At 44.8% G+C, this 8,311-nt stretch overlaps 1 long non-coding RNA gene across 1 annotated transcript in view; it reads right to left on the bottom strand.

Annotated features, from left to right (window-relative positions):
• LOC119331745 overlaps positions 1 to 1,108 on the bottom strand; it is a 2,711-nt gene extending 1,603 nt beyond the window's left edge. Inside the window, exons 1-2 of the long non-coding RNA XR_005160628.1 lie at positions 731 to 1,108; positions 526 to 617 (exon numbers count right to left, since the gene is read on the bottom strand). This is a non-coding gene — a long non-coding RNA (uncharacterized LOC119331745). The remainder of the gene's footprint in view (positions 1 to 525; positions 618 to 730) is intronic.
• Between the last annotated feature and the right edge of the window lie 7,203 nt (positions 1,109 to 8,311).

Here is an 8,311-nt window from a genome sequence, read left to right as displayed (position 1 = left end):
TATCTGACTCAAATATATTTTTCTCACATGTGTCGCCATGGTTCTTCACATGAACTTCCTTTTCTTTGAGAAATTATAGCATCGGCAGTTTTTTTTCACATGATGCAGTGACCTAGAAGTGAACACACACACTAAGAAAGTCATGGATGCAATGCAAAATATGCTCTACTAACTAATGGTCATGCTTCAAGTTATTTTTCAGAATCCCTGCGAGTATTGTCTTTGTGGCGCGATACAGTACAGCAGAAAAGCACATGTGTGTGAAGCCACTCAAAAAGAAAATAAAAAAACCTGACAAAGACAAGCAAACATTATCAGGCATATCATTTACTCCCTCTGTCCCATAATATAAGAATGTTTTCCAAGCTAAAACAGTTTGAAAAACGTTCTTTTATTATGGGACGGAGGGAGTACTTTTTATGTCATGTACTGATATACCCCATACTATCTGCAGCCTAATAATTTTGCGTATTGTATTAATACTCCTTTTTTAGGGGGTCAATACTAGTTTCTGAGATGACTTACAGTAGCAATTCCCATCCATCGAGCGACTCATATTCATTGAGAAAACAGAACAACACCACACCAATAATGCCATTTCCTAGACCTGGAACCTCCTGGATGTAATTACGCAAGGCATGCCATCAGGTTATAAACCATTCACAATTAAATGTGAACTCCATATAGCAACATACAAGAAGATAGGTAAGGAAAAAAACCTGCATCTTACTTGTTGAGATCTGGAGGCGGGGTCGTGACAGGGGTCGCCACTGAAGGAAGAAGAACAGCGGGCTCCTCCTCAATAGTAGTCGGTGCAGAGGATCCTCCGGCGTATGGTGCTGATGTTCCCGGCGCGCAGCGGACCGCGCTGCTGCTCCTCAGCGGCGGACGGCGCTCCTCCGTCCTAGATGACACTGCTGCTACTGCGGACTAAGGGAAGGGAGGCCACGGTCCGAGAAGTGGTGGCGCAAGGGGACCGGTTGGTGGGTTGGGGCGGCGGCGCCCATGTCGGGCGCGGCGGCGCAGTCGGGTTAGGGTTAGGGTGTGTGGGTCGCGAGAGAGAGAGGGAGAGAGGGGAGGGGATGAGATTGGGGATCGATCGAACATGTTGGGGTCGTGGGGGCCGGGTCGGGTGTGTTTTTCTTTTATTTTGATGGCCTGGTGCGAATCGAGTGTTTCCTATGGCGCGCGCCTGGCTCTCTTCCCGCGCCATATTTTTCGGACATGGCTGAAGCGCAACGCCGACACTTTTTGTGTCCCCACGAATTGGCGACACACAAACAATCGGTAATGCCTCTATCTACCAATAGAAATTTCGTTGGTGTTTTTGTGAGCTTTGGCGACAGATAGTGTGTCACAAGCTTAAACAACACTAACATACTGTGTGTCGGTATAGTTTGGGACAAAAAAGTGTAGGCGATACTCACTTATACCAACAGATGCATGTCGTCTTTGTAGTGTCTTGGTGTAGTGTATCTCGTTCTCACACCGGATTGTCCAAGATTCCGGTAGGCCAACCCAGAGTTGCCCCTGGTGGCCACCGGCTGCTGACAGGTTGGACTAACACTTAGAGGAGCACTGGCCCGGGGGTTTAAAATAAAGATGACCCTCGGGCTCCGGAAACCCGAGGGAAAAAGGCTTAGGTGGCAAATGGTAAAACCAAGGTTGGGCCTTGCTGGAGGAGTTTTATTCAAAGCGAACTATCAAGGGGATCACATTCCCCCAACCGCGTAAGGAATTCAAAATCAAGGAACATAATACCGGTACGGAAACTAGGGCGGCAAGAGTGGAACAAAACACCAGGTATAAGGCCGAGTCTTCCACCCTTTACCAAGTATATAAATAAATGCATTAAAGTAAACAAGATATACTAATGATATCCCAACAAAACCCACGTTTCAACATGGAACAAACTTCGATATTCACCTGCAACTATCAACGCTATAAGAGGGGCTGAGCAAAGCGGTAACATAGCCAAACAACGGTTTGCTAGGAAAGGTGGATTAGAGGCTTGACATGGCAATATGGGAGGCATGATATAGAAAGTGGTAGGTATCGCGGCATAGCAATAGAGCGAGCAACTAGCAAGCAAAGATAGAAGTGATTTCGAGGATATGGGCATCTTGACTGAGATCCCACAAGGAAGAAGAACGAGTCCATGAAGAAAAAACAAACGAACGTAGTCGAACGAATCCTCACAACTCCGAAACGAAACCGAAGCTAACGAGAGAAGCAACCCAGAAAGAAACAAACAACATAATAAACAACCATCACATAAACATGGCATGATGCACAACCAAGTATGATGCATGTCCGGTTTAAATATGCATGGCATGGCAAAGTGCAACAAACAAAACTACAAATTAAATGGAGCTCAATATGCAACGAGTTATATATTGACGGAACACCACATCAATTATTTAGTTCACTCCCGGTTAGGTACTCAACAATATTAAATGTTGGTTAACATGGAAAGAGGTGAAGCATAACAAAACTATACTATCTAAACAATTTAAATGGGGCCGGATATAACAAGCAACAAATCCGGTAATCCCCATATGCATTAGCAATTTGGTGCAACAACAATTTTAAACATATGAATGTTATTATCATGATGCGAATGGTATGTGCAAGTATTATGCAATTGTATGAAAATGTTGACATTAACATGATATGAAGCATTTGTCGACATGGCGGAAGGAAAAGGGGCCACGGCAACGAATCCGAAAATGATGCCATGGCAACATAACGGTTCCGGTAACTCGATTGAGATGCCGGTGAAAACGATAGGGCGTGAGCGAGTTGAGCAAGATGGTGGGGTGCTCCCGACTATCGGGTTCCCACGGGTTAGTGGCATGGAAATGAGGAGGACCGAGAAAGTGACAACTCGGACACGGTGCAAACATAGGCTGCAACTCATACAACACAAGCATTCATTCTCGGACGGTCGTCTCGAGGTATACCTTTGAAGCGTGCGTTCGGGGTGGTTCGAGTTCGGTAAAGTAAGTAGGTGTTCTCGGGACAGCCGTAGGAAGTAGTCGTTCTCGCGATGGTAGTGGTGCACGGTCGTCGTGGAAGTAGTTGTACACATTGTCTTGTCGAGTCCACGGCGAGGGGGGTTGTTCACTCGACGGTCTTTGGCAACGGTCGTCGTACACGGATCATAGACGTTCGGGTCTTCTATAGAGGTACTAGATGCATCTCAGATGTGTAGTCGTACATGCACGTAGAAGAACTTGACGGGTCCCGTGTGTAGTCGTTCTCCGCGACTCCGCGTAGTTGTTCACATCTTCGTGTTGTAGTCGAACTTGATGAAAAAAACCACGGCGACGGTAGACGTACACGGTCAGTTTGACAGAACTTGGCGAAACAAAACGTTTGGTCTTGGCGTTCAGCGACAACAGTACAGGAAGGCAAGGGCATGGCCGAAGGTGAGGTTGCAGCGGGCCTTGGACGTGAACTCTAGCGACGGTACGACGGGGAACGACGGACTTGACGGTAGAGGAGGAGGTTGGTGCAGGCCATGAGCAGCGGCGCGAGATGCGGGGAGGTCATGGGGGCGCGAGACTTGAACGTCGACTCCAGGGAAACTCGGGGCAGGGGAAGCAACCACCATGGGGACCGGGAGGAGCTCGGCTCTCCTCAGGCGTTGCAGGCTGCTGGTGGAGGACATGCGCGAGCGAGGTGGCTCCTGGACGGCGTAGGGGAAGCAGAGGACGGCTCGGGTCCGGCGACGAAGGAGAACGACAGGATGTGGCCAGGCTGCGCTGACACTTGGCGAAGGCGTTGTCATGGACGACGGTGAGGCGGGTCGAGGCGGCAGCGCTCCTGGTCCCAGCGGACGGGATCCGGCAACGTGTGGCTGCTCGATGAAGGGGCGCGGCAGGGACCGATGCAGGTTGTGACGACGGCAGCGGCGCAGGACTTGGCGTGCGGCAGCGGCGGGACATAGCAGCAGGGCATGGCCTATAGGGTCGCCGACGCGGGCGCCATGGCCGGAGGCCAAGGTAGCAGTCAAGGGGATGGGCATGGGGCGCCGCCCCTCTGCATGCGTGTCTTGTATGTGTGGCGGCGCGAGCAGGGGAAAGGAGAGGTAGCGAGTGAGGGAGAGATCGAGAGGGAGAAAGGGGCACGGGCGAGGGGAGGGGTCGAGCGTGGGTTTTTGGCGGCGGAGGGAGAGGGGATTGGGAGAGGCGGCTCGGGCGCCTAGCGTTAGCGCAGGTTGGGCTGCGGGAAGCCTTGGGCCAAATGGGCCGCGGGAGGCCCAAGTGGCAAGGATGGGCTCTCTCTCTCCCTCTTCTTATTTACTTCTTTATTTCCTGATTTAACAAATAAACTGAGAAATAAGAAATGTAGAGAGAGATAGGAGAAGAATTGGAGCAGGGCGCCAATTTTCTTAGACTCATAAAAAGGAGCTTGATCCAAGAAAAATACATTTGGCACCGTTTGGAAGGATTGCATTCGAACACATTTGAATGTGATTCAAATAAGTTTGAATTAGGAAAACATTTTTGGAGAGTCCAAAAATGTTCGAAATTTTGTGGAGAACGGGAAAGCGGTGAAAGAAATTATGGGCAAAGTTTGGAGGACCAAACTTGAAGTATAAAATACATGAAATTATTTTGCAAGTGTGTTAGAATATTTATTATAGCTCCCTAATAATATTGGGAGACTTTTATATGTTGTAAAGATAAATCACCATGTGCATTTCCCTCGATTTAAATGGATCGAAGATCCATGCAATTTATTTAGTTGAGTTTTAAAAAGGGGGTGCATGATGACATGATGCAATGCAAGAGATGCGATGATGAATGCAACAAAGCAATCGAAACACATGACAACAACGAATAACATGAAAGCCGTCTGGAGCGTCGGTCTCAGGGCGTCACAACACTCCACCACTACGAGAGGATCTCGTCCCGAGATCTAGAATGGCACCAGAGAGAAGCGGGAGAGGAAGAGAAGAGGTAAAACTAAGTTGCTTCTTTGACAAACGACAAAAACCAAAGAACCTTGAGAGGTTGAACAAATTGAAAGAAAAAATACAACGAAGATGAACGAGGTTGAAAACACTCCGTTAGAAAGGAGGAACATTAAGGGAACCTTGTGGGTTGAAAGACATAAGAAAAGGTTACAATGGACAAGAAGTAGATGCAAGCACTCCGATTGAAACAAGATGCAAGACTTTATAAGATGAAAAGAACTTGAGCAGATGACACAACACTCCGGTTAAAACAAGACAGAGAAGGCATAATAATGATATAATTTGGAGAGCACTCCGATAGAAAAGAGAAGAAAACTTGATAAGATGAAAAGAAATTGAAGGGATGACACAACACTCCGGTTGAATGTATAAGCAAAGGAAAGAACATGATGTTCGCAATCCGAGATGATGAGTGAAAAGAGCAACATCACAATGCCTCCGGAACGAAAGAATAGAAGTTGGATCATTGGAAAAGAAAGAATTGAGAAGAAAATGACAACTTCTGCCACAAATCATCTTGGAAGGCACCCTTCCAAGAGGGTTATAACGGAGTTGTTGGAAAACCAACAACGAAAAGAGTAAGCTTGTAGTGGGCTTATGGAGAACATCTCAAAACTGAGGTGAAATTCTGCCACTAACGAAAAACAATGATTGATCGGGGATAAAGAAGAGATGAAAACTTCTTCCACCAAGAAGATAGAGAGATAACTTGAATCATTGATAAGCGCCACAATAGAAACATTCCTTAGGGAAGGCTTTAGGTGAAATATGACACAAGACAACTCCAACGAAGAGATTAATGGATTTAAAATACCTCATTCTTGATAACTTGTGAATCATGAAACACGAAGGGAAATTATCAAGAATAACATAGCACCACCTCAAAAGATGAGATATGAAAGAATTGCACTTTGAAATGCAAGATGAAGAATACTTGAAGTATAGCTTGGCGGATCATAGCTTCGAGAGAAATCTTGACGAACAATTGAAGAATGAAAGGAATCCTTGATGAACCACCATGTAGAGCCTCCATGAAGAACTCCGGTAATAAAATGATGATAAAAAGAAAGGAAAGTTGAAAACACAAGGTGAAGCCTTGTAATGATTTATATGGAGCTTCGCGACGAGATAAAGTGGAAAACCTTGGAACTCCGGAAAAGAAAGATGACTCACTTGTAATCAAGAATTAACTCATCATGGACAATCTCTGGAAGAAAAGAATCCATTGTTTGGATGAAGCAAGAATAAGAATTATGTTATGCGTATCCTTCACCAATTTAAATTGATGACAAGCAACGGATTTGGCATACTACTTATTCTCGTGGAAAGGATTAAGATAGATATAGCGCAAACTTGAGAAAAGGCTTCAACGAACCACCATTAGGATTTGAAAGAACGAATGAATTGATATGATAACCAAGGAATAAAACTCTTGCGTGAACCACCGTAAGAATTGAAAATGAGAGTAGCAAAGGCACAAATCACCGGGTAGAATTGGAAAAACGAATGAAGATACTTGAGGGAATTTAGATACAAGTGAAACAAAGAGATCATGAACTGACTAGAGAATACATGAGCGATGCATCGGTAAGATTTTGAGAATGAGAGTTGAAAGCTGTGAATGAATAAACCCAAAATGATGGCCTCCGGAGAATCAGACTGAAAAGACTCGTGAATTGCTCCGGATGGGTGAAAAGAATATCTCACAATTGAAAACAATTAAGAGAGGATGGCATCAAGCTAGAATCACGAATCTTTGGAATAACGGGTAAGAATTTAAGAGGAACTCCTCTTGGGTCTTCAAATCCGAGAATGACGACGGGAAACACCACCATGAATTGTTGAGGTACTCCGAAATAATGAAGAATATAAAGGTTGAATCAACAATGAAAAGAATTTGAAAGATCTTGGAGAAAGACATAAGACTGATGATAATTCATTCTTACGTCAAACTTTGAAAAAGAATATGAGAATAACTCCGGAAAAATTAGAAGAGTCAGGTAAGATCCTGGGAAAAGACCTGTGGGTTAGGGCCCACTCGAAAGATACATCGTTGAACGATTTAAAAGAGAGATTGTGCCGGTTGAATTAAATGGCTTGAATGAGATAACATCCTCAAAAGAACTTGAACGAATTTAGAATGGAAACTTGAACCTTTTGAGATATCTCAGTACTCCGGGACAAATGAATAGCGAGAGGTGAATGATTAGGGGGGTGCACTGACATGAGAAAACATTTGAAATAAGGAAAAGAATATGATCAACACCGAAAGCTTGAATTGAATCCACCGAAGAAGAAAAAGAATGAAGAATGATGAACTTGAGGCTCCGTTAGAATCTTCCTGCGAATCACCGGATAAGAACATTGAAAGAAAGGAATGGAGAAAATTCACATGAATAAAAAGGATACTTGATTTGAATATCTTTGAGTCCTTGAAGAAAAAGGGGTGGGAGGGCGGGAAAACAAAGGCAACTTGAGACGGATGAAACAAATAATGTTGAGAAGACTTTGAGTTGATCTTGCGGATGGGAAAATGGTCAGATCCACTTGAAGAGAAGCACAACGGTTGGAAATAGAATTGAGATGACAGCCTTGATGATAAAAAAGGATTAATGCTCTCATAGAAATATGAGAGCATCGCTTAAGGAAGGTATGGAATCAACACTTGACTTTGAAGCAACTCGAATACCACAACTAAAAACAAAACAAAGGATTGGCTTGCAGAATAAGCCGGAAACAAACATATGATAGATCCCATATCGTATCATGTGTCTGTTGGAAAGATATTCTAGGAGCTACTTGAATTCCCACTTATAAACTCCTGAAACTTTCTGGTTATGCAATCAGGTGTTCGGGATATAGGGGAAGCATAATATCTCCCCCCAAAACTAACAAATCCTACATCCAACTGTATCCATCCTTCAACACATAACCAAGAAACCTTCAGAAATCATTTACCTCAACCTTCGAAAAGCATCTGTTATACGAGTTATGGCAATACTCCTGAACTCCCGCCCATGTACTGGGTGGCGTCGAGGTTATCTCGCCAACAACTGCATAAAAGAGATTTTCGATGTCGGTGAAACTCAGGTATTCCAGAACTGCAACGATAAAATTGTGACGACAACACCTCAGAGCTCAACTCCCCGGGACACTGCCACAACCCCTAAATGTCAGGAGGCACCAAGAACAATGTTCTCGTCACAAAACCATCGGAACGATTCCAAGATACCCGCGTGATCCTAAATTTTTTAGGGAAATTTGAGGAGAGGAGAGTCAAAACTCTACGTCACGAGGCCTCACCAGAGCGACGAAGGGACTGAGGAG

Source organism: Triticum dicoccoides, chromosome 7A (genome assembly GCF_002162155.2).
Source record: "Triticum dicoccoides isolate Atlit2015 ecotype Zavitan chromosome 7A, WEW_v2.0, whole genome shotgun sequence".
NCBI classification, from domain to species: Eukaryota; Viridiplantae; Streptophyta; class Magnoliopsida; order Poales; family Poaceae; genus Triticum; species Triticum dicoccoides.
Note: the sequence above shows the minus strand (reverse complement) of the source record. Positions and strands in the feature narration are given on the sequence as shown.